The 26619-nt window shown below is 44.1% G+C and overlaps 1 long non-coding RNA gene across 1 annotated transcript; it reads right to left on the minus strand.

Moving 5' to 3' along the window:
* Positions 1 to 748: 748 nt before the first annotated feature.
* Positions 749 to 23332, minus strand: LOC139547977 (uncharacterized). The gene is made up of 2 exons (XR_011669614.1): positions 21613 to 23332; positions 749 to 3885 (listed from the first exon to the last, which is right to left on the minus strand). It is a non-coding gene; the product is annotated as an uncharacterized lncRNA (long non-coding RNA).
* Positions 23333 to 26619: the final 3287 nt, after the last annotated feature.

Below are 26619 nucleotides of genomic sequence, written 5' to 3' on the forward strand. Positions count from 1 at the left end.
TTCCTCCTTCTTCCCCTGTGGTTTTCAGTATGGCTGGATTGAGCCATTGAGGAGAAATTGTGTGTGTGTGTGTGTGTGTGTGTGTGTGTGTGTGTGTGTGTGTGTGTGTGTGTGTGTGTGTGTGTTCCCTTCCCCCCCTTTACTTCTTATTAACTAATAGCGTCCACAGAGTGTCAGTGACATTTCTTCTAGGAACAGGAGAGGGGGAGATTAGGTCGTCCTGTGTTATGGGTATCTTTTGAAGTCTAAACACCACCATGTAATCATACTGGGCAGCCATTTTCCCAGAGAAGAAAAAAAGCTTATCTGGCCATTTTGAGCCTGTAGTCAAACCCACAAATACTGATGCTCCAGATACTCAACTAGTTTAAAGAAGGCCAGTTTAATTGCTTATTTAATCAGAACAGTTTTCAGCTGTACTAACATAATTGCAAAAGGGTTTTCTAATGATCAATTAGCCTTTTTAATGATAAACTTGGATTAGCTAACACAACGTGCCATTGGAACACAGGATTGATGGTTGCTGATAATGGGCCTCTGTACGCCTATGTAGATATTCCATTACAGATCAGCAGTAATTTACAACATTAACAATGTCTACACTGTATTTCGTATCAATGTGATGTTATTTTAAATGGACAAAAAATTTGATGTTCTTTCAAAAACAAGGACATTTCTAAGTGACCCCAAACTTTTGAACGGTGGTGTATATCTACTCACAGTTCAAATAATACAAACACAAAGAATGTTTTGTCTCCATGCAATTCAATTTATTATCACATCAAAATGAACAGTCCACGGAATTACGTAGCATACCTTATTATACATAGCATTTTATAGCATACCAAAACACATACCATACACTTGCAGATCTCAAGCCTCCATAGTTAAAGTGCATGGTTAGGTGTTGGTGTGCTTTGACTGTGCTTTGTGTGATCAGGCTGGGCAGGATGGCATGATGGTGTGGGGTAACCTCTGTCCTGTCACCTCTCTCTACTGTCTGCTTCCCTCTCTCCCTCCATCTGTCGGTCTCTCTCTCTCCCCCTCTCTCTCGTCTCTGTCCCCCTCTCTCTCGTCTCTGTGTACCCCTCTCTATCTCTATCCAGTTGGCAGATGAAGTAACTTTAGGGCGGGTAAGGGTGCCGAAGGACAGGGGCACGCCTGAGAGGGCATAGGTTGGGTAAAGCTCAGAGACGATACACACAAACACACTGATACACACACACAGTCCCTGAAAGACACACCTTCCACGTGTATCCTTGTTAGGTGGAGCAGAGCAGCCAGGATTATGTGTGTATGTCTTTAAGTCGAGCCAGTGAGCCTCAGCTCGGCGCCCCACCGCAATCTCTTAATGTACTCGCAGGCCGATTCCCTCAGAGCGGATCAGGTAGGATACCTTGGCCTGTGACCTGACACACACAAACACACAGCGGGAGACACACACACACACACACAAACACACAGAGGAATACACACACACAAACACACTACTCTCTAGGTCACAGCCTTGCTCTGACTGCAGTGCTTCTGTTACATGCTCACAGGGGACTGGCAGCGCTTACCGGAGAGGATCAACTTGTGAGAGTGGGATAATCCTGTCTGAGGGATGTGTGTGTGTGTGTGTGTGTGTGTGTGTCGCTCTCGGTCTCTGTGCGTGTGTGTGTGTGTCGCTCTCTGTCTCTGTGTGTGTGTCGCTCTCTGTCTCTGAGTGTGTGAGCGTGCGTGTGTGTGTGTTTGTCTCTCTTTACCTCTATGTATGTGTGTCTTTGTGTGTGTTTTAAGAGGGATGCTAGACAGAAGAGGGGAGAAAGAATGAGAAGAGTGACAAGACAACAAGATAAGGAGATTGAAGCAGATGCACTAACAAAGAGATAATAGTAGATAATAGTAGGAAACAAAAAGCTAGCTTACCAAGAGGCCAAAAAGAGAGATGGACAAGCTAGACAACAGAGAGAAAATGCATGGAAAGAAGGGGGAAAAGATAAGGCCTGCTCGTTGGCCAACTATTGGCTCCACATGTTCCTAGACTGCAGCGGCCAGGGAATCTGGAACATTCTCTACCTTTGTTCTCATCTGGAGGGGAAGGTTTTTAGAGGGACACGCTCTCATATCCTGTTCTTGCCGACGCCAACACCGCCCTTGAAGTCAGATTTATGGTATGCTGTGTGTGTGTGCGCATGTGGGGGTGTGTGACACAGAGAGAGAAAGAGTCAAATAGAAAGAGTTACAGAGAGACACACACATAGAAAGTGAGTAGAGAGAGAAAGAGAACAGAGAGGGAGAGAGGGAGAGAGAAAGGGAACAGAGAGGGCCTGAGCAGTCATGGTTTGAGACAAACAGCACAGCTAAGTCTAGAACAATGCCACAAATTGCCTTTACCAGCATGTCAGGAGGCTGGTTTTGTCCAGCTGTTTGTCGTATGTCCTTGCCTTGTTCTCCCTCCCTCCTTTCCCTTTCCTCCATCCATCTATCCTCCTAACCTTCCCTCCATCTATCCTCCTAACCTTCCCTCCATATATCCTCCTAACCTTCCCTCCATATACCCTCCTAACCTTCCCTCCATATATCCTCCTAACCTTCCCTCCATATATCCTCCTAACCTTCCCTCCATCTATCCTCCTAACCTTCCCTCCATCTATCCTCCTAACCTTCCCTCCATCTATCCTCCTAACCTTCCCTCCATCTATCCTCCTAACCTTCCCTCCATATATCCTCCTAACCTTCCCTCCATCTATCCTCCTAACCTTCCCTCCATATATCCTCCTATCCTTTCCCCAATCTATCATACTGTATCATTCAATCATCCTATGCTTTACATACTTCCAGCTTTCGAGTAGCCAGTCCATCTACCTTCCTATCCTTCTACTTTTTGTTGTTTTTGAGTAGCATAAGAAATTATTCTAGAGATGTTTTGTTCTGATATACAATGAAGCACCCATGATGCCCCACCATGCAGCTTCAATCCATATAAGGGCAGCAGGCGGGTCCTGGCTGGGGTGTGGAATGTTGGCTGACTCAGCATGTACAGTAGCATCAATGTGCAGTCGTCTTTGTTAATGCCTGAGTAGAATAAAGCAGCCATTTTGGGGGGCAGTTGATGCTGATAGTGTGGTTTAAAAGAGCTCACATTGTACATGAAAGCATACATACAACTCTGTTGAGTATACATACATAAAACTAAATACAATATAGTGTAAATAGAGCAAAATACAGCACACATATAGTAAAATCTGTCTTCAGTAAGCATACTTCAAGTAAGCGTACTTCATACTTTGGGACCATACTTGATATTTAGTAAGCAAACTTCATACTTAGTAAACATATTTCATAGTTTGTAAGCATTTTTCATACTTGGAGCCTTCATTAGCTCTAACATGAGCAGAAGAATTAATGAAAACATTCCATTTGAGTGCAGTGGGTTCACGTGTTTTTAACTGAGACCTATTGCATCATATCAGATGTCTTGGATAGCTAGCTATTCTGTTTAGCCTAATCTTCACGTGTGCTGTATTTACAGCTAAACATACTGTACACTGCTACCATTGGCTGCAAAATGGAACATCTGGATGGAGAATTCACTGATCCGATGCATGGCATCTGGACACACACACACACACACACACACACACATTTCTTGAAGGCGTCTGTTGGTCTTCTGTGTGGGATGCAGGAAAGAGCCAACCACAACAGTTCTTCAGCTGGCAGCTTTAGTTGGTACACAAGGACATAAAGCTTGCCAGTGAAGAACTGCTGTGGGTCAGCCAGTGAGCACCCACGCAACATGCACAAAAACACACACATATAAACACACACACACACACACACACACACACACTAGGCTACATCTTCTTCATCTTTGGCCATCAGGGTGGGCAGAGGTGGAATCTGTAGAGAGAGAGAGAGAAGAGAGGGTGGAGAGAGAGGGAAACATTAGAATGTATGTCTGACAGACTTGTGCTAAAATACAATATTCAGTACGACATACAGTACCAGTTAAAAGTTTGGACACAACTACTCATTCCAGGGTTTTTCTATATTTTTACTATTTTCTACATTGTAGAATAATAGTGAAGACATCAAAACTACTTTTGGCAGGGCTTTGGTCAAAAGCAGTGCACTGCATAGGGAATAGGGTGCCATTTCACAGAGTTTGCATTTATTTTAGGCACTACTGTTCCCGCGAGTCTTCAACTGTTTCTACAACAAACTATCAAAATTGAAAAATAACATGGTGTCTTACTTACAAGAGAGTGTCACCAAAGGACAGAAATGTTCACTTTAATTCATGTCAGATTAATCCCAAAGAACTGCCAGGAGGGCTGTGAAACCTTCAAGAGATACTCATTACAACACGTTATCATCAATGATAAAGAATGGAGCTTAGCTGTGCAGCATTTTCAGCCTTAGCCTAGACAAAAAGTGTTGAAAGTTAGTTACAATGCTAAAACAACTCTTATACTTGAGTGTTCCATCTATGTTGGTTTTTTTATTGTTATAAATAACTTATGTCCTTTAGTAAAACCCATAAAACAACCAAAAAAACACCCAGAGAACCACCAACTGTAAATATATACCCAGTAACATAGTAAGGCCTATTTAGTTCAGTCAGTGTATGGTTAGCCTTTTCGCTGAACATATGATTAAAGTCTCGCTATGTGATGTAGTATATGAAAACTATTCTTGTTATGCTGTTTAAATGCCTCTTCCTAGATGCATATTTTCCAGGCAGCGCAGACAGATTTGTCACAGTTCAAGGACAGGGTTTTGGGCAAAGCTATCCCTTAGCAGTCCAGCGAACCCAACGACTCTGTAAACCCAACGAACCCACACACTGCCCACACACACATGCGACCCAGCCTAGGAAAACTAGCCAGCTCTGCCAAAGCGCTGAGTCCCTTTAAATACAGCCGCCTCAGACCCATCTTCCTCCTGAGGCTAGCCAAGCACAGGACCTCTGAGCAGAGTAAGGTAGTGGATCTGATTAGATTCTAATGGATCCATTTTGGATGTGTGCACGTGTTAAAACTAGTTCTTCAGGGACACCTGATTGGCGGAATCAGCCTTTGTTTTTTTCAGCTTTAATATTGCAGATAGATTGTGGCTTCTATCAATGTAGCTGTCTGCATAATTTCCAATCCACAATACATATATTTTTTTTTAATGTATTATTTTACACTAAGCTTACCACACCTCCCCTAATCGGCATTTGTTTGCAGACAGAGCTGGACAGAGAAGATTCCTCCAGTGTTCAACAGGAACAATACAGTAGCTAGCTGTCAAGGAGATCCAGTAGAGTACTGTTACAGAGAAAGTAAGAGAGAGAGAGCGAGAAGGAGAGAAAGAGAGAGGGGGAGAGAAAGAGAGAGAACAAGAGAAAATAAGGTCGAAAGAGAAAAGGACAAGAAATTAGAGCGATGGGCTACACTAATCCACTAACACATTCGAACCAAAGAGAAGTGAGTAGCGCTGAGGGGGAGCTGACTGGTGACTGTCCTAAATCCCTAATGTGACTTGTATAGTGTACAGAACTAGCCAGGGGCTAACTTAACTTCTACCCTACTGTGGAAATAGATAGTATGATACGTAGCTAACATAAGGTAACATAAGGTAGATATCTAGATAATGTAATCCAGCTACTGTACCTTTGGGCAAGTATCCGAGTCAAAATTAAACTCAACTTTATTTCTGGATAAAATAACACGCAATGTACTGTAGCTATTATAGCGTAGCTAGAGCATCCTAATGTAGCTAGCAATGTAGGTAGTCAAGATTCAGATGGCAAGGCTTTCACTGCTAGCATTATTACCATTTGCCAGCCTCAGAATCTTCTAGTACCATTAGAATGAGGACTAGCATTAGCCAGCCTACTGTCCTGACCTACAGTACAGTAGTGTTTGTTAAAGGACACGGAGCAGTAAGTCAGTCAGTGTCCTCCTGCACCTGCAGACTCTCCAGAGAGGCTCTGACAGAGCATAGTACAGCACTCAGCCATCACAACACACCTGCAGACTCTCCAGAGAGGCTCTGACAGAGCATAGTACAGCACTCAGCCATCACAACACACCTGCAGACTCTCCAGAGAGGCTCTGACAGAGCATAGTACAGCACTCAGCCATCACAACACACCTGCAGACTCTCCAGAGAGGCTCTGACAGAGCATAGTACAGCACTCAGCCATCACAACACACCTGCAGACTCTCCAGAGAGGCTCTGACAGAGCATAGTACAGCAGTCAGCCATCACAACACACCTGCAGACTCTCCAGAGAGGCTCTGACAGAGCATAGTACAGCACTCAGCCATCACAACACACCTGCAGACTCTCCAGAGAGGCTCTGACAGAGCATAGTACAGCACTCAGCCATCACAACACACCTGTAGCTCTAGCTGTGACTGACCTCATCTTAAAGTGTGTGCATGTGCTCCCGCATGCATTGACATGGAACATAACGTCATACTTCATGTGCATGTTTAAGTGTGTTTGGGCTGTGTTATTAGTTGTGTTATTAGTCGTGTTATTAGTATTAGACATGGAGGAGAGCAGTATAGAGAGAGAGAGAAAGAGGGAGAAAAGAGAGCGCAATAGAATATTATTCAACCCTTGGTGACAAGGTGCTATGTGCTTTCGTTGACCCCTCTTTCCCCTTCTATGATACCAGTTCCTCCACAAAGAGTCGACACAGGCATCCGTTTGCATAACACCTACACAGGTACTGAGAATTATGGATAATGGTCTGATACCAGTAGTTCTCTTCTCGATGCAATTTCACCCCCTAGAATCATAGACACCATGTTTATCATTCTTACATCATCTCTCTCACACACACACACACACACACACACACACACACACACACACACACACACACACACACACACACACACACACACACACACACACACACACACACACACACACACACACACACACACACACACACACACACACACACATGAAAACACACCTCTGGAACAGTGTATTCTGCATCAGGACTCTGTACGGGTGTGTGTGTGTTGTGTATGTACAGTTGAAGTCGGAAGTTTACATACAGTTAGGTTGGAGTCATTAAAACTCGTTTTTCAACCACTCCACAAATTTTTGGTTAACAAACTATAGTTTTGGCAAGTCGGTTAGGATATATACTTTGTGCATGATACAATTTTTTCAACAATTGTTCACAGACAGATTATTTCACTTATAATTCACTGTATTACAATTCCAGTGGGTCAGAAGTTTACATACACTAAGTTGACTGTGCCTATAAACAGCTTGGAAAATACCAGAAAATGATGTCAGGGCTTTAGAAGCTTCTGACTGACATCCTTTGAGTCAATTGGAGATGTACCTGTGGATGTATTTCAAGGCCTACCTTCAAACTCAGTGCCTCTTTGCTTGACATCATGGGAAAATCAAAATAAATCAGCCAAGACCTCAGAAAATAAATTGTAGACCTCCACAAGTCTGGTTCATCCTTGGGAGCAATTTACAAAATGCCTGAAGGTACCACGTTCATCTCTACAAATAATAGCACGCAAGTATAAACACCATGGGACCTCGCAGCTGTCCTACCGCTCAGGAAGGAGATGCGATCTGTCTCCTAGAGATGAATGTACTTTGGTGTGAAAAGTGCAAATCAATCCCAGAACAACAGCAAAGGACCTTGTGAAGATGCTGGAGGAAACAGGTACAAAATTATCTATATTCACAGTAAAACGAGTCCTATATAGACATAACCTGAAAGGCCGCTCAGGAAGAAGCCACTCCTCCAAAACCGCCATAAAAAAGCCAGATTACAGTTTGCAACTGCACATGGGGACAAAGATCGTACTTTTTAGAGAAATGTCCTCTGGTCTGATGAAACAAAATAGAACTGTTTGGCCAAAATGACCATTGTTATGTTTGGAGGAAAAAGTGGGAGGCTTGCAAGCCGAAGAACACCATCCCAACAGTGAATCAAGGGGGTGGCAGCATCATGTTGTGGGGGTGCTTTGCTGCAGGAGGGACTGGTGTACTTCACAAAATAGATGGCATCATGACGGATGAAAAATATGTGGATATATTGAAGCAACATCTCAAGACATCAGTCATGAAGTTAAAGCTTGGTCGCAAATGGGTCTTCCAAATGGACAATGACCAAGTAACCTTCCACAGTTGTGGCAAAATTTCTTAAGGACAACAAAGTCAAGGTATTGGAGTTGCCATCACAAAGCCCTGATCTCAATCCCATAGAAAATTTGTGGGCAGAACTGGAAAAGTGTGTGCGAGCAAGGAGGCCTACAAACCTGATTCAGTTACACCAGCTCTGTCAGGAGGAATGGTCCAAAATTCACCCAATTTATTGTGGGAAGCTTGTGGAAGGCTACCCAAAACCTTTGACCCAAGTTAAACAATTTAAAGGCAATGCTACCAAATACTAATTGAGTGTATGTAAACTTCTGACCCACAGGGAATGTGATGAAAGAAATAAAAGCTGAAATAAATCATTCTCTCTACTATTATTCTGACATTTCACATTCTTAAAATAAAATGGTGATCCTAACTGACCTAAAACAGGGATTTTGTACTAGGATCAAATGTCAGGAATTGTGAAAAACTAAGTTAAAATGTATTTGGCTGAGGTGTATGTAAACTTCCGACTTCAACTGTCTGTGTGTGTGTTTGTGTGCACGTGTGTGTGTGCGCACACTGTATTTGAAAGTGTGTCCCCCGGACCTAAGTAACACACACACGTTATGAAGTGAGTCCCTCCGTGGCCTCTAAATACAATTATTACTCACAGTGATGTCCTGTACTATGCAGAAAAACACACACATGCTTTACACAACAGACACACTTTATACAACACACACACTTTCATATTTCACCCCCTCCAACTTTCCTCCACTTGGGGAGTGCATGGTTGCCTGGGTGAGGAGGGGAGTCAGTGACCACTCATCGGAACAACGGCCCTCTGACGTCAAACACTGCTGGACGACCGGTGAAAAGGGCAAGTCATCAAAAGTTGAGTGTGTGTGTGTGTGTGTGTGTGTGTGTGTGTGTGTGTGTGTGTGTGTGTGTGTGTGTGTGTGTGTGTGTGTGTGTGTGTGTGTGTGTTTAAGGAGGGAATTACATACACATATAAACACGCACTGCTGTTCTGTGATCTCCCATTAAAAAAATCACTGCAACACACCGACACACACACACACACACATACACCACCCTCAGGCCCAGGCCGCCATACCACTGTAAATAATGCCCCTCACCACCACCACCTCCCACCCTCTAACCCTCATAAATTGCTTTCAAGTCAATGGGAGATCAATATATTAGTCATTGGCTCCCTCGCCTCCCAGTAGAATTACTAGGAACAGGAAAGGGACTGTATTTCAACTAAAACCTCTGTCTGTCTGCCTCTCGCTCTGCCTGACTGTGGATTAACTGTATATTACAGAGGAGGAACCACTCCCAGCTCCTATAGCTCTGTCTGTCTTAACAGCTTGTTCACCAGAACAGAGCCATGCATCAAGAATACAACACACTCTGGTGGAGATGCTCCTTTCTTGCAAAATGATAGAGACAGGAAGAGAGAGAGAGAGAGAATGAGAGAGAAAGAGAGACAGAGAGAGAGAGAGAATGAGAGAATGAGAGAGAAAGAGAGACAGAGAGAGAGAGAGAGAATGAGAGTCAGGAAGAGAGACAGAGAGAGAGAATGAGAGAGTCAGGAAGAGAGACAGAGAGAGAGAGAATGAGAATGAGAGAGACAGGAAGAGAGAGAGAGAGAATGAGAAAGACAGGAAGAGAGAGAGAAAGAGAGACAGAGAGAGAATGAGAGAATGAGAGAGACAGCGAGAGAGAATGAGAATGAGAGAGACAGGAAGAGAGACAGAGAGAGGGAGAATGAGAAAGACAAGAAGAGAGAGAGAAACAGAGAGAGAGATAATGAGAGAGACAGAGAGACAGAGCGAGAGGAGAATGAGAGAGACAGAGAGACAGAGTGAGAGACAGGAAGAGACAGAGAGAGAAAGAATGAGAGAGACAGGAAGAGAGACAGCGAGAATGAGAGAGACAGGAAGAGAGACAGCGAGAATGAGAGAGACAGAGAGAGACAGGAAGAGAGACCGAGAGAGAGAGAATGAGAGAGACAGGAAGAGAGACAGAGAGAGCGAGAATGGGAGAGACAGGAAGAGAGACAGTGAGAGAGAATGACAGAGTATGCATGCATAAAAGAGAGTGCGTGAGACCAGGAGCCACACCCAGTTGTCTGGAGGCATTGGCAGTGCACTCTCTCTCTCTCTCTTTCTCTCCTCTCTCTCTCTCCCCCTCCCTCTCTCTCCTCCCCCTCCCTCTCTCTCTCCTCCCCCCACACTCTCTCTCCTCCCCCCACACTCTCTCTCCTCCCCCCACACTCTCCCCCTCTCTCTCTCTCTCTCTCTCTCTCTCTCTCTCTCTCTCTCTCTCTCCCCCCTCCTCTCCTCCCCCCCTCTCTCTCTCCTCCCCCCTCTCTCTCTCCTCCCCCCCACACTCTCCCCCTCCCTCTCTCTCTCCCCCCTCTCCCTCTCTCCTCCCCCCCACACTCCCTCCCTCTCTCTCTCCTCCCCCCCTCTCTCTCTCCTCCCCCCCACACTCTCCCCCTCCCTCTCTCTCTCCCCCCTCTCCCTCTCTCCTCCCCCCCACACTCCCTCCCTCTCTCCCCTCTCTCTCTCTCTCTCCCTCCCCTCTCTCTCCTCCCCCCTCACTGTCTCTCTCCTCCCCCTCACGCTCCCCCTCTCTCTCTCTCTCTCTCTCTGTAGTGAATAACAGTGTATGTGATTTGAGTTATGAACCAGTGTTCTCTTCTCTAACTGACTGCAGGAAGTCATCTCTGAAAGGGAAAACCGCCGAGCCTTCTGGGAATACACACAATCCATTTGGGCTATGAAATGCCAGTTGACAATGGTAACGAAGGAGGAGAGGGACGAGTCACTGCAACGGGGGAAACATCTCTCTGTCTCATGTCACTGTTACTGCAACCGGATGTGTTTTGACATCCCATAGGATTTATATCTTATGTTGCAAATGCCACTCATGTTCAGTTCATTTACAACATTATGGCAGTAATGTGACACCAATATAACAACTTCTCATAAATTCAAAGACAATGAAGAAATATATAAATATATATTTTATTTATTATATAAAATGACTCCCCAGAGGGAAATATTACTTAGTATTTTTCACTCTGTAGTGTAGAGGTTGTTAACTAATGCCCGAAATAAGTGATGCAGAGGAGAGAGAGAGAGAAAGAGGGAGAGAGAGAGAGGAAAAGATGAGAGAGAGATACATAGAGAGGGAGAGAGAGAGAAAGATAGCGAGGAAAAGATGAGAGAGAGATACATAGAGAGGGAGAGAGAGAGAAAGATAGCGAGGAAAAGATGAGAGAGAGATACATAGAGAGGGAGAGAGAGCAGAGAGAGAAAGAGAAAGAGAGGAAAAAATGAGAGAAAGATACATAGAGAGGGAGAGAGAGCAGAGAGAGAGGTGAGAAAAAGAAAGGGATGAAAGTGAGAGAAATATAGGGAGTGAGAAGAGCAACAGGACATAAAAATGGTGAGTAGGCCTTGGAGGCATAAGCAGCAGCAGTGGTGGTCATATGGATCTCTGAGACAAATACACACACACACACTTTCCAACCAACCCATTAGAAATTCACTGCAACATCACACAGGCCTTCAGTGAATTATTCATAAGAGCACCATGCATATGCATCAACCAGGAACCATGTCCACTCACTGCTAACTGAGGAGGAGAGAGTCTGTGTGCTTGCTTGTGTGTGTGTATGTCTCAATGTTCCAATGTTTGTCTACATCCTTTCAATGTGTGCATGTGTGTATGTGGTTGGTTGCATGCGCTTACCCACTACACATGTTGTTTCAACATATGTTATAGTGTTTGCATGTTAGTGTGTGTGAATGCGTTTGAGCAAATGCTGTAGACATCTGATCTCAGCTACTGTAAGCGTTGCCATTTTACCAAACCACCTCCGACAACATCAATCTGACAGCAATTATGCCACGGTGAGTCATCTGGTGTGGACACACACACACACACACACACACACACACACACACACACACACACACACACACACACACACACACACACACACACACACACACACACACACACACACACACACACACACACACACACACACACACACACACACAGGTGTGAAGACACAGCTTGCTTTGAGCTCTTTGCTGTCTGCTTGATAGCACTGATTTCATTCATATGCATCTACACCCCTGAATAGGAAGTGATGATGTAGGAGGAACTGGAAGAAAGGGACAGGAATTAGCACTATGACACGGTTACGTGTTATGAAAGAACACCTGTAGCCGGGAAACAACTCAGATTTTGTTGTTAATTAGTTGTTATGGTGTGTGTGTGTGTGTGTGTGTGTGTGTGTGTGTGTGTGTGTGTGTGTGTGTGTGTGTGTGTGTGTGTGTGTGTGTGTGTGTGTGTGTGTGTGTGTGTGTGTGTGATGGAGGTAAACAGGAAGTGTGTGTCAGGGGGTATCCGGCTCCCAGACGTCAGAGGGACAGAGGCAGACATCCTGCCCCAAACTTTCCCACAATGCAGCATACACACACACACACACGCACACGCCACAACACACTCATCCTGTATGACAGCTGTGTGTGTGTCATTAGCTGATCATCAAGGCTGTGTGCCTGTCTGTGTCTGCCTATGTATTTGTATGGCATCTCGGGTCATCAGCTTCACACGCACTGATCCTTTTCTTCTTGTAATCTTTCTTTAGTCCTCTTAAATTTGAGACAGTTTGCTAAAGCAGGAAAATATTCCTGCAGCAACAGGACATAGGAATTTTTATGGGGATTATAATTCATGGACATTTTAGTAGGGGTTGATACATTTTTTGTAAGGGAAAATGAACGAACGAAGGGGGCTGTAAGGTTATCAACAATGTGTCATGACTAGCTACATCGTTAATGTTGCTCTTCTAAAACCAAAAGAGCAATAAGTGTGGAGAGAGAGAGGGAGGTAGAGAGAGAATCAGAGAGAGAAAGAGAGACATAGTGAGAGGGAGATAGACACAGAGAGAGAGAGAGAGAGAGAGAGAGAGAGAGAGAGAGAGAGAGAGAGAGAGAGAGAGAGAGAGAGAGAGAGAGAGAGAGAGAGAGAGAGAGAGAGAGAACAAGAGAGAGACAGAGAGCCAGGCTAGACCAGTCTAGCCATCGCCCTTCCCTTCCCGGATATAGGAGTGTGTGTGAATAAAAACGTTGTTTCTGGGTCTGCATCTGTGTGTGCCTGTCCGTATGAATGTGAGTGTGTGTGTGTGTTTGTGTGAATGCATGTGTCCATCTGTGTGTGTGTGTGTGTGTGTGTGTGTGTGTGTGTGTGTGTGTGTGTGTGTGTGTGTGTGTGTGTGTGTGTGTGTGTGTGTGTGTGTGTGTGTGTGTGTGTGCATTTGTCCATCTGTGTGTGTCCTTCCGTGTGTGTATGTGTGTGTGAATGCGTGTTTCCATCTGTGTGTGTTCATGTGTGCATGTTCCCCTTCAAGCTCCTCATACTTCCTTACCTTTCCATTCATGTGTGAACTTTGCCATCAGTGCTGAAAACGAAATTCCTTTGGCCACTCGCTTGCAAACAGACAAGTAAGCAAACAAAACAGTTTGATAGAGAGAGAGAGGGAGGGAGAGAGGGAGCGAGAGAGAGAGAGGGAGCCAGAGAGAGAGAGAGAGAGCTAGAGAGAGAGAGAGAGAGAGCTAGAGGGGGGGGGGGGGGGGGGGATTCCATGGCCCTTACACAATGGAGAGGACTGTGGGGCAACACGGAAACTGCTCAACCATCTCAGGAATTCTCGTAATCTCCTAACTAATTCCCTGATTGGAATAGGGGGGAGGAGGTGAGAGGTGGTGGGAGGAAAAGGAGGGAGAATGGGCTGAGAGAGGGAGATAAGGGAGGGAAGGAGAGGGAAAGGAGGGGGAGGGAGGCAGTGGAAGGGGGGGGAGAGAGAGGAGAGAAGGAGTTATACTTCTTCTTGAATGTGTAATGATGAAAGTTGAGGGAAAGAGAGTAGTAGCCACACCCAAGCTCAAGTACAGGGCAGAGGGAGGGGGAAGCCGGGAGGGGGAAGCCGGGAGGGGGAAGCCGGGAGGGTAGAAGCCCCTTCTTTCAATGGGCTTATACACCAATGAATTGCAATGGACCCAATGTACACTATACAGTATGAAAACGCACCACACAGATGTGCTTGTATGACTGGGCTGTAAAATAAAATCAAAAAGTACTACCAGAGGAGAAGGGAGGAGGCCTAGGAGGAAGCCTCAACTGGGCCAACAGGGCTGCATGAATTGTGGCCTTTACCATTGTGCCTATCCTTCCATCCATCCTAACCCATGTGAACTCATAACTTAAAACACACATTCAGGGCATGGATCCATTTCCCCATAGGACAGAAGATGTTAGTTTCTTCATAAAGAACAGTGCTAGTCTCACAGTGGTGTGCCTGTCAATGAGAGTTGTTGACTAGCGGTTGACCACGTTTCCAGACACACCTCACCTCACAGATGTGACTGTGGGGATAACAGACTACACCATAGGACAGTGTGTGTGTGTGTGTGTGTGTGTGTGTGTGGGGGGGGGGGTCATAAGGTAGGTAGATACTCTAAGTAATGACAGTCTTTGCGGGTTAGTAGGAGATAATTTCCACTCGGAACTTAAACTATCTGCTCACTGTGTCTCAGTCTTCCAGAATGTTCCCTGCGTGGAATATACTCCCAGGCTATCTGTGTACATCTGTGTATGTGGCAGCCTGCAGCTGATGAAATGCTGGACACACACACATAACACAGACATACATGTCTTTTCACTCTTGCTGTCTCACTCAATTTACACATACACATGCTCAAATCAGTTCACCGTCTCTTTCCAACAGGCATAGGCACACACACACACACACACACACACACACACACACACACACACACACACACACACACACACACACACACACACACACACACACACACACACACACACACACACACAGAGAGAGAGGCTCTTATCCAACCACAGATCGCATTGACATTCTTTACGTGACACTGGCTGCCATAATGCCAAACTGTTCCGTCTCTCTCCTCCCTGATCAGCTCGAACATAGACCAGTTATGGCATTAGCATGTATCTGATAACCTCAATTATTATATGAAGCATGTTCAACATAGTGTCAGTTACCACATGAATGTACCACAGACAACTGAGCAGTAAAAAGAACCTCAGACATGATATGGACGTCATAAAACAGAGCAAAGCAGCTCATTGCTTAGTAATTGCTAACAAATGTACGGTAGTCTTTCAGCGAAAGTGTTACAGTCGAGAAATCATAGATTTTTTGAGAACTACAGTCAACTAATGTTTCTGACAAGAATATGTTGACTCATGGAGGTGGAAAAGAGGTCACACAGACAGTGCATTTGAAAAGTATTCAGACCCCTTTATTTTTTCCACATTTTGTTACGTTACATAATACCACATAATGACAAAGCAAAAACAGTTTTTTAGACATTTGTGAAAATGTATTCAAAATAAAAACCAAAAATACCTTACTTACATAATAGGTATTCAGACCTTTTGCTATGAGACTCGAAAATGAGCTCAGGTACCTCCTGTTTCCATTGATCATCCTTGAGATGTTTCTACAACTTGATTGGAGTCCACCTGTGGTAAATTCAACTGATTGGACATGATTTGGAAAGGCACACACCTGTCTATATAAGGTCCCACAGTTGACAGTGCATGTCAGAGCAAAAACCAAGCCATGAGGTTCAAGGAATTGTCCGTAGAGCTCAGTGACAGGATTGTGTCGAGGCACAGATCTGGGGAAGGGAACCAAAAAATGTATGCAGCATTGAAGGTCCCCAAGAACACAGTGACCTCCATCATTCTTGAATTGAAGAAGTTTGGAACCACCAAGACTCTTCCTAGAGCTGTCAGCCTGGCCAAACTGAGCAATCGGGGGAGAAGGGCCTTTGGTCAGGGGGGTGACCAAGAACCCGATGGTCACTCTGATAGAGCTCCAGAGGTCCTCTTTGGAGATGGGAGAACCTTCTAGAAGGACAACCATCTCTGCAGCACTCCACCAATCAGGCCTTTATGGTAGAGTGGCCAGACAGAAGCCACTCCTCAGTAAAAGGCACATGACAGCCCACTTGGAGTTTGCCAAAAGGCACCTAAAGGACTCTCAGACCATGAGGAACAAGATTCTCTGGACTGACGGAACCAAGACTTAACTCTTTGGGAAAAAAGCATCACGTCTGGAGGAAACCTGGCACCATGCCTACGGTGAAGCATGGTGGTGACAGTACAGAGAGATCCTTGATAAAAACCTGATCCAGAGCGGTCTGGACCTCAGACTGGGGGTGAAGGTTCACCTTCCAACAGAACAACGACCCTAAGCACACAGCCAAGACAACGCAGAAGTGGCTTCGGAACAAGTCTCTGAATGGCCTTGAGTGGCCAAGCCAGAACTCGGAACGAATTTCGAACATCTCTGGATAGACCTACAAAATATTTATGCAGCGATGCTCCAAGTCGAACCTGACAGAGCTTGAGAGGATCTGCAGAGAAGAATGGGAGATACTCCCCAAATACAAGTGTGCCAAACTTGTAGCGTCATACCCAAGAAGATCGAGGCTGTAATCGCTGCCAAAGATGATTCAACAAAGTACTGAGTAAAGGGTCTGAGTACTTATGTAAATGTAATATTTCAGTTTTTTATTTTTAATACATTTGCAAACATCTCTAAAAACCTGTTTTTACTTTGTTATTATGGGGTATTGTGTGTAGATTGATGAGGGAAAGAAACGATTTAAAAAAAATTAGGATAAGGCTGCAACGTAACAAAATGTGGAAAAGGTGAAGGCGTCTGAATACTTTCCGAATGTGCTGTATACCATGTAGTTAAATATAATTGTTAATATTTTGGGGGTTGCCTTGGTGTAACTACATAGTAATTACATAGTTATTGCAGAACTCGTTTCAATAACTAGTTGGGCAAAATCTGTGTATTCATCTTTATCGTTGCATATGGAATCCCAAATAACACCCTATTCCTTTATAGTGCACTACCTTTGACCGGGGCCCATAGGGTCCAGAGATACAACCATGTTAAACAGATGTGTCCACAGCAAGCAGCCATTTTGCAAAATATGCGCTTAGCAGGTTTGTTCCTGCAGAATGGATGGATCTCTCTCTCAACCTCTCCCACTCTCCCACTCTCAAACTCTCCCACTCTCAAACTCTCCCACTCTCGAACTAGCTCCATCAAACTCTCCCATTCTCTCTCTCTCTACCTCTTTCTGTCTCCCTCCCTCCTCTCTTTCCGTTGGTCAGCTCTTTGGGCCTAGGGTGCATTCCTGGGATGCCTGGTACATATGGTATAAATTCCATTCAGTCTGCTGAGGCCCCAGACGTCCACGCTGTCTGAACACAGAGCACACACACAGACAGCACGCACGCGCAGGCCCCACCCTGTTCCTCTACCTCTATCTCGCTCACTGTCTGTCCCCCTCTCTGTCTCTCTAGCTTTCATTCTACCTCTCGCTTTTCACTTTTCCACCTTGTGTGTATGCATACAGTAGGTTGGCCAATGTATGTCTACATGTATGTATGTATGTATGTATGTATGTATGTATGTATGTATGTATGTATGTATGTATGTATGTATGTATGTATGTATCACAGGACGTTGGTGGCACCTTACTTGGGGAGGATGGGCTCCTGGTAATGGCTGGAGTGGAATCAGTGGAATGGTGTCAAACACATGGTTTCTATGTGTTTGATGCCATTCCATTTACTCCATTCCAGACATTATTATGAGCCGTCCTCCCCTCAGCAGCTTCCACTGGTGTGTATGTATGTCTACCTTCCTCACCATGTACAACTACGTATAGGGAGACTGAAATTCGGCAAGGCACAATAGCACTGGATCTTTAACTAGGTCACTTACAGGGCCAGGGATACAGGGCTGTGGGAAAAACAAAACCTGTGGCAGTCCATTTAATCAACAGGAGATTACACAATGACACAGCATCCCTCCCGCCATGTACTCCTTCCATCACAGGGGAAGTGGTACCCTATTCCCTATTTAGTGCACTATTTTTGACCAGGTGCTCTGGTCAAAAGTAGTGCACTATATAGGGAATAGGATGCCAATTTGGACACACCCAGGGTTTTCAATATCTGGATGGGACTAGTTCATGCTGAATTGGCACTGCTAAGTTTACTGTTACATACAAATTCTGGCTATTCCTTGGTGGTACTGGAAATGCCTTAAGGGTTCATGGCGATTAAATGGAACCAATGGAAGTTAAATTAGTTGAGCTGTAAACTGTTAACTGTCAGTCCAAACTTGACCAAGGCACTATGAGGACTAGAGCCAGTCCTAGCCTAAGCCCTGATGAGAGTGGACTAGACCCCAAGGCCGCTAAGAGCACAAGACTCAATCCCAGTCCCAGCCCTTAGAGATAAGGGGTCTGAACTCAGCCTTGAGTCACAAGTGAATTGATCCAAGCACCAAATAGGCTGGACTCTTCGAGATAGAGTTGAGGCTCATAGAGAACTGGTCTTGAATATATGGGAGTACTGGGATCTCAAATCAACATCTGCTGTATGGGTTTTTAAAGTCTGTCTGTTATTATTGAGATTACAGACTGACAATGTCTGCCTTCCTACACACAGTCCCACACACAGAGCCCATGTCTGTCTGATACACACCACCACAGCACCTACTAAGTAGAACCCACTCAGCCCACTCAATGTCTGTTGCTAACTTCTCAGTATAATGCCATTTCAAAAGAAGCCAACTAACATTGCTTGTGAATTCTCATCTGATCTGGTTCCACGCTCACCTAAGTGTTTGGAATTTTGTCAAAACTAAAACGATAAAAGTGTTATAAAATAATTATTACCTAGGTATAGTTTTTGGTTACATGGGGATTAATTGTAACAAACCAAGAAAGAACCAATTTACAATTAGAGTGTAAAGTAAAGTGTGTACTCTGATGTGTGATGCAGTGTATACATCTATAGCCATAGGGTGTGGCCCTGTCTGAAACGTGCAACCTCATTCTAGAATGCGCATTTTCACTGCAGTTCCTCACCCACTGGGAATACTCTGATAGCCCATCAATAACTGTCCATGTGCAATCCAGAATCCAGAACAACCCAACTATGCTACTCAATAAGAGCTGCATTAGCACGCTAATGTCAAAACTAGAGTAATATTGGCTTCTGGTGAAATTAAACTGTTTCGTTTTTTTTCAGAGGATAGGATCAATGCAAGTAATCCAATGGTTAAATCCAATTTAACCTGCACTTGAATGTATGTACTTTTAATGTAAGGTATCCTTAAGTGTCCTGTAAGATGTCTGTCAAATGAAATGAATTATTATTTTATTAATAGATCATAATGGGTTAATACCATTCATGTGAGGGAGTGGATGATTTCTAGGACTAACGAGAATGTTATGTCTCATACACACTTACCATACGAATGTACACACACATAAACACACACACATATCGTCACAACTTTTGCTATGACTACAATAATTTGACGGGAGTAGGGCAAAGGGAACACAGGACTGGAGAGAAAGACCTTGAATTACAATTATTCTTCTCTTTCATCATATCCTCCCTCTCCCAATCTCTCTCAATCCCTCTGTTCATATACGCCCATACAATCCGTCTGTCGGTCTGTCTGTCTGCCTGATTGCCTGCCGGTCCATCCGTCCGTCCACCTGGCCTGCCAGTCTGCCTATCCTGCCAGCCAGCAGGGCTGTCTTTCTGTTCGTCTGTCTTTCTGTCTGTCTGTTGTTCTGTGTGTCATTCTGGGGAGCGGCTCTGTGGAAATCAGTTTTAATCTAATCCAGTCATGTGGAGATAAAGACACTGCTCGCTAACCACACACACACACACACACACACACACACACACACACACACACACACACACACACACACACACACACACACACACACACACACACACACACACACACACACACACACACACACACACACACACACACACACACACACAGCCAGGTCAGTGTGACGTGGCTAGACAATCAGGACACATAACAAACATACAGCCAGAGATGGAAAGATACTATGTTGTTTACGGTCTTGAGGGTTTGTCTCTGTAGCTGTAAATAAAAAGGTCCCTTTTATGAAGACTTTGATGTGATCCATTGGTTTTAGTAATAAGTAAAAAGAATCTTATCTGGGTTGTGCTCCATTCCTTTTTAATTCAATTAGATTGTGAGCCACACCCCCTCCATCCATAAAGCCACACCCCCTCGGTCATCCCCCAATCAATGTTATCTCATGTGATTTACAACTGAGGTATCACAGGTAGGTTAAATCAGACCTCACTGTAACCGTTCCTATGGAGGCACCCATCTCAGATCCTCCAAGTAGGTTTTAGTGCAGCATTCATTCATACAGAATCATTTCATTGTCCATTAGACGGACAATGGAGTCCCTCATTGGGTCCATCATAACGTACATGACAGTAGGCTACATGTCATGTACGTTAAACCATGTACGTTCAACTGTTCTCCAGTTACACCATTGAACCATCTGAGGTTACAATGGGGCGTTAACTTAGCTGCCACTGACATAATTTCCATGTAATTCTCCAAAAATGGTTCAAGGACTAAGTGTTAAAATGTGGCATTCAGATAGTCTGGCTGGAGCCAATCGACTATGGCCTGTGGCTGTTAGTTTTGCTAGGCTAGAAGTTACACAATTAATTTCCAAACAGCTGATAATTGCTGTCTAAGCGTTCTCTGGGGAGGAGGGGGGTGGGGGGTTGTTGGAGGAAGTGGCCCTGAGGAACTTGGGAGGCTGAGGTCTTGCTTTCGTGACAAAACAGTCTTTCACTCTCCAGAGACATCAAACTAGAAGGTGTATGGGAAACCAAAAAGGAGACTACTGCCTGACTCTTGCCCCTTGCAACTCATCCAAGTAGCCTGCCTGGTCAATTTATTTTCAGCCAGCCTGGGCCTTAAGAATTCATCCACACCCAGTGAATAAGGATGAAGCATCAAAGTCACACCCGAGAAGAGACGAGTCACTGCCCAACAGAAATGGATAAGAATTCACCATTCCATTCCGCAGGCTGTTTGCCTAAGAGGCTTCAGAGAAAGGATGAATCCAACGAGGTCTTGACTGCAATTCAGAATAAATCGATTGTCTGGTGGTGGTGGAGTGGAATAGTGCTCGGGATATTATGTGTGCAAGGGAGCATTGTTGAATTAAATTGATAGGCTTTGAGGATTTGAGGAATTTCAGGTGCATTTAACAGTTATTGAGTGAATAAAAGATGACATAGTGACAAATCTTTAGAGTGGCGTGCAGCTTTCTTTGATGAGCTGTCACATTTTAACTAACAGCTCTCCTCTGAGTGTTGAAATCCTCAAACTGGGATTGCATAAGCATGAGTTGGAGAGCTTGTAAATACTTGTTCCTATACTTACATAATCCCTGTCACAAAATTCCACCGAAAAATAAGTAAATAATGGAAAAAGTTAATAATGAGGTCAGACTGTTCATATCTTACCTTGATCAAAGGAAGGGAGACTCATTGGAGTTTGAATGAAGATCCTGCAGCTTGATCTTTAGGCGGTTGCCAGCCAGTTTATATGGAAGGTTACAGGTTCTCTCCACTTAAAGCAGGGCCTATGGCTACACACTTGGCAACGTAAAGTTAGAGAGAGGAAAAAGGGAAACAAGAAACTTCTGGCGAAAATTGTGATCCACATCCATGTTTCGCTGTAAAGGGTGGGGCCTTGAGGAATTCGCTCCGCAATTCTCTCCTTTAAATCGAATTAAACCAAATTACAGTGAGTTACTGTAACTAAATAATGAAAAGATATGAGTAAGGTTAAATTCATTATGTATTTAGTCTACCCTACTACTAAATGCTAAAAGTTAATAAGTCAAACATCAGATCTATGAATAGGTATTTTAACACGTTTTTACAGTACAGGAATGATCTTGATATTTTACATATTTAAAAAAAGTTTTAAATATGACCGAATCTTATTCTGGCCCCTTTGGCCCCATTCTTCTTCACAAGTAGGCTAGTTGATGGGCACGCCCGTAGACTCTATAGGGCACGAATGGACGCAATAGAAGTGTCCATAATCTAATCCATTTAACGTTTAACCTATATGAGATGGCCTTTGAAATAACTCATAAATCTAATATTCAATTCACTGCTGTATTGAATTAAGTAATATGGTAATTAATGCATCGCCTACAGACCAGCGGACTACATATAGTCCAAATGGAACTGCAAGTCAACTATTTGATTACATAATTTGTTACATTCAATTTGCTTCATTAGTAACAGTTATGGCAATATTCTCAGTAGGCATATAATCATCCGGGTTCATTTGACGCTCTAATTTATCTCTTAATTGCAGCCTATCTAGATTACTTTATTATATTCAGTTAAGGTTATTCCACACTCATAAAGACATTTAAACGTTTTTAAATTAATATTGACGCACTTACTTTTTTCTGTAGGTTAGACTAACTTCTTTCCTCGGTGGGACTCAAAATGGCAGTAGACTAGTTACAAGTATCGCCATTGATCATAAAGGAAAAAAATCTAAAGATAATTTTTTTTAATCGATTATCGTGCGAGAATAGCTCTATATCACCAACTAGGCCTACTCCCCCACAGGTCCGTTGATTTCCCTTTCATATGTAGAATGCGATACTAACGTAAAGTTGCTATGTCCATTTCAAAACATTATACAGCGAATTAACCTACACGATTATTAAATACTTGTTATAATCATCCAAATAATAGCCGAATAGACTCCATCGGTAATGTTTAGAATAATGCACATTATCCTTGTCGAGGTGGCACTGTAGGTCGTATAAACGAATGCTTCCTTTTTCAAATGCGCCATTAATGTTGAAAATCGATCAGCTAGGCTACTTCTCACTGTTATAATGTCAAGCTTTATTATTATAAGCATTTAGTTCAGAGGAAAGCCTTGAAGAAGAAAAAAACGTTTTGAAGACAGCCACACCTTAACTCTCTCAATCAAATCTGGCAGTTCTAGTAATGGACGAAACGCATCTATTATAGCTCTAGTTTAAAATACACGTACAACTATTCAGCTACCACTCTTGTATCTATTAGGACGCGCTACATTGTAACTTAATCCGTAAAAACGAAGATACCGCCCCAGTTTCACTTCCCAGTTTCCTAGCGGTTCCCCAAACAGCAAGTTGCTCTATCGCCGTGTCTTGGTTCTTTCTAGCCCAACTCCCTTCAAACCGGCTTCTCACTGCGATCAGCTGGCGGCGCAGTGACGCCAATAGAAACAGCTGGCCAATCAAACTCCAACGTCAAAGAACACTGACGACTCCCACTGCTTATGCACCCTGATTGACAGGTGCTCTCACAAATGTTGAGGGGGATGACTATGGGCAAGGAGGCGTGAACAAGAAATGCCTACCAATAAGAGTGGCATACAGGAGAGACGTTTTACCAATAGTTAGGGTTGTGTAAAGTAGTTGAGTACTGTGAACTTTTCTAGTTAAAACAGGTTTCATTCAAAATATAGAGCAGGACTCTGTGTGTGTTGCAAGGAGGTTACAGCATCTCTAGTAGTAGGCTATATAAGGTGGTTTCCTTTCCTCTTCTCTCATTTAGACATAATTGCACAGGAGGAGAGGAGATGAGAAAAGAGAGAGGAGGAGGAGGAGAGGAGGAGAGGAAAGAGGTGGAGAGGAGATGAGAAAGGAGAGAAGAGGAGGAGAAGAAAGAGGTGGAGAGGAGATGAGAAAGGAGAGAAGAGGAGGAGGAGAGAGAGGTGGAGAGGTGATGAGAAAGGAGAGAGGAGGAGGAGAGGAGGAGAAGAAAGAGGTGGAGAGGAGATGAGAAAGGAGAGAGGAGGAGGAGGAGAGGAGGAGAAGAAAGAGGTGGAGAGGAGATGAGAAAGGAGAGAGGAGGAGGAGGAGAGGAGGAGAAGAAAGAGGTAGAGAGGAGATGAGAAAGGAGAGAGGAGGAGGAGGAGAGGAGGAGAAGAAAGAGGTGGAGAAGAGATGAGAAAGGAGAGAGGAGTAGGAGGAGAGGAGGAGAAGAAAGAGGTGGAGAGGAGATGAGAAAGGAGAGGAGGAGAGGAGGAGAAGAAAGAGGTGGAGAGGAGATGAGAAAGGAGAGAGGAGTAGGAGGAGAGGAGGAGAAGAAAGAGGTGGAGAGGAGATGAGAAAGGAGAGAGGAGTAGGAGGAGAAGAAAGAGGTGGAGAGGAGATGAGAAAGGAGAGAAGAGGATTGAGATGTTGTTCTGATATTGCATTATTACATTATTTCATTATTAGATTATTAGATTATTACATTGTAATAACACAAAACTGTGGTAATGTTCTCAAAGTGTCAAGGGAAGAATTATCTCTGTTGTCGACACCATTCCTGAATAATGACTCTGTGTGCGTTGCAAATACTGTAGCACCCTATTCCCTACATAGTGCATTAGGCCTACTTTTGTGCACTCTACAGAGAACAGGGTTCCATTTGGGACATAGACTCTGTCTATATCACAGATGTTTCTCCAATGTGAATAAAATAGATGCATCCCCTAAAGGATGTCTGCTAAGTACATTTGCTGTATTATGTAACAAAGAAAGGCATTCCTTTGCCATAGCTGTCTTATGTCACCCTTAAATGGACAGCCCTGTTTGTCATTGTATGTCTTCATCCCTATATCATCTATGCTGAGGCCGATAAGTAATCAATTTAAAAAATAAAGGAGAGCCGCACACTCTAGGAGCTCAGATGCAAAAATATTTAATTTACCAACGTTTCGACAGGCAAGCTGTCTTCATCAGGGTACAATCACAGACACTGCGGGATGACTCGTTTATATATAGTGTCAAGACACACAGGTGTCTGTAATCATGGCCAAAAGTGGCCTAATATCATTGGTTAATTTCTCAAATATTAAAATGGCATAGAAAGAGCAGCATACAATAAATACAAAATGGATAGCATACGATCATAGACTCACTTAAGACCACACAAGCCTACAAACAACCACAATGGCAAAGTCACAACAATCACAACAATCACAAGAATGGCTTCAGATCAAAGTCCACGTTGAGACCGAAGGGAGCAAGGGTCTTTAAGTTAAAGATCCAAGCAGCCTCTCGTTTTAACAATAAATTATCAAGGTCATCCCCTCTCCTAGGGAGGGTGACATGTTCGATGCCATGTATAATAAGTAATCAATATCTGTACTTCTACTCCTTATTGTGCTATTCCACTCAGGAAGAAAAACAGGAAAACGTCACCCCAGTTAACCCAGTCACCCCAATAAAATCTCTTTGCATATACAGTGTTTTTCAACATACGCTCCTGAGGCTGTGAGAGTAGTACGAGGCAGTGGCGCTCCATTACCAAACAGGCCATTGCCCATCTTGTGGATGGAAACCTTAATTGATGGCTTGCTGAAATCACAGAAATTTCCCTTTTGGAATTCTACATTTCAAACTTTCCATTCCCTCAGCAATCACTTGTCAATTATAGCACGCAGCAACCCAAAAGTACAAAAAATGAACTGATGAAAAAATATCTGATTATTATATCATAGATTATCATATGGCGGACTGTTATCATCCTGGCTACGCCAACCCCGGCCAACAGCTCCGCCCCCCCCCCCCCCCCCCCTGCAGCTACTCGCCCAAGCCTCCGCAGCTTCTCCTTCACCCAAATCCAGATAGCAGATGTTCTGAAAGAGCTTCAAAACCTGGACCCGTACAAATCAGCTGGGCTAGACAATCTGGACCCTCTCTTCCTAAAACTATCCGCCGCCATTGTTGCAACCCCTATTACCAGCCTGTTCAACCTCTCTTTCGTATCGTCCGAGATCCCTAAAGATTGGAAAGCTGCCGCGGTCATCCCCCTCTTCAAAGGGGGTGACACCCTAGACCCAAACTGTTACAGACCTATTTCCATCCTGCCCTGCCTATCTAAAGTCTTCGAAAGCCTAGTTAATAAACAGATCACTGACCATTTCGAATCCCACCATACCTTCTCCGCTGTGCAATCCGGTTTCCGAGCCAGTCACGGGTGCACCTCAGCCACGCTCAAGGTTCTAAACGATATCATAACCGCCATCGATAAAAGACAGTACTGTGCAGCCGTCTTCATCGACCTGGCCAAGGCTTTCGACTCTGTCAATCACCGTATTCTTATCGGCAGACTCAATAGCCTTGGTTTTTCTAATGACTGCCTCGCCTGGTTCACCAACTACTTCGCAGACAGAGTTCAGTGTGTCAAATCGGAGGGCATGTTGTCCGGACCTCTGGCAGTCTCTATTGGGGTACCACAGGGTTCAATTCTCGGGCCGAATATTTTCTCTGTATATATCAATGACGTCGCTCTTGCTGCGGGCGATTCCCTGATCCACCTCTACGCAGACGACACCATTCTGTATACTTCTGGCCCTTCCTTGGACACTGTGCTAACTAACCTCCAAACGAGCTTCAATGCCATACAACACTCCTTCCGTGGCCTCCAACTGCTCTTAAACGCTAGTAAAAACCA

Source organism: Salvelinus alpinus, chromosome 21, assembly GCF_045679555.1.
Source record: "Salvelinus alpinus chromosome 21, SLU_Salpinus.1, whole genome shotgun sequence".
NCBI lineage: Eukaryota > Metazoa > Chordata > Actinopteri > Salmoniformes > Salmonidae > Salvelinus > Salvelinus alpinus.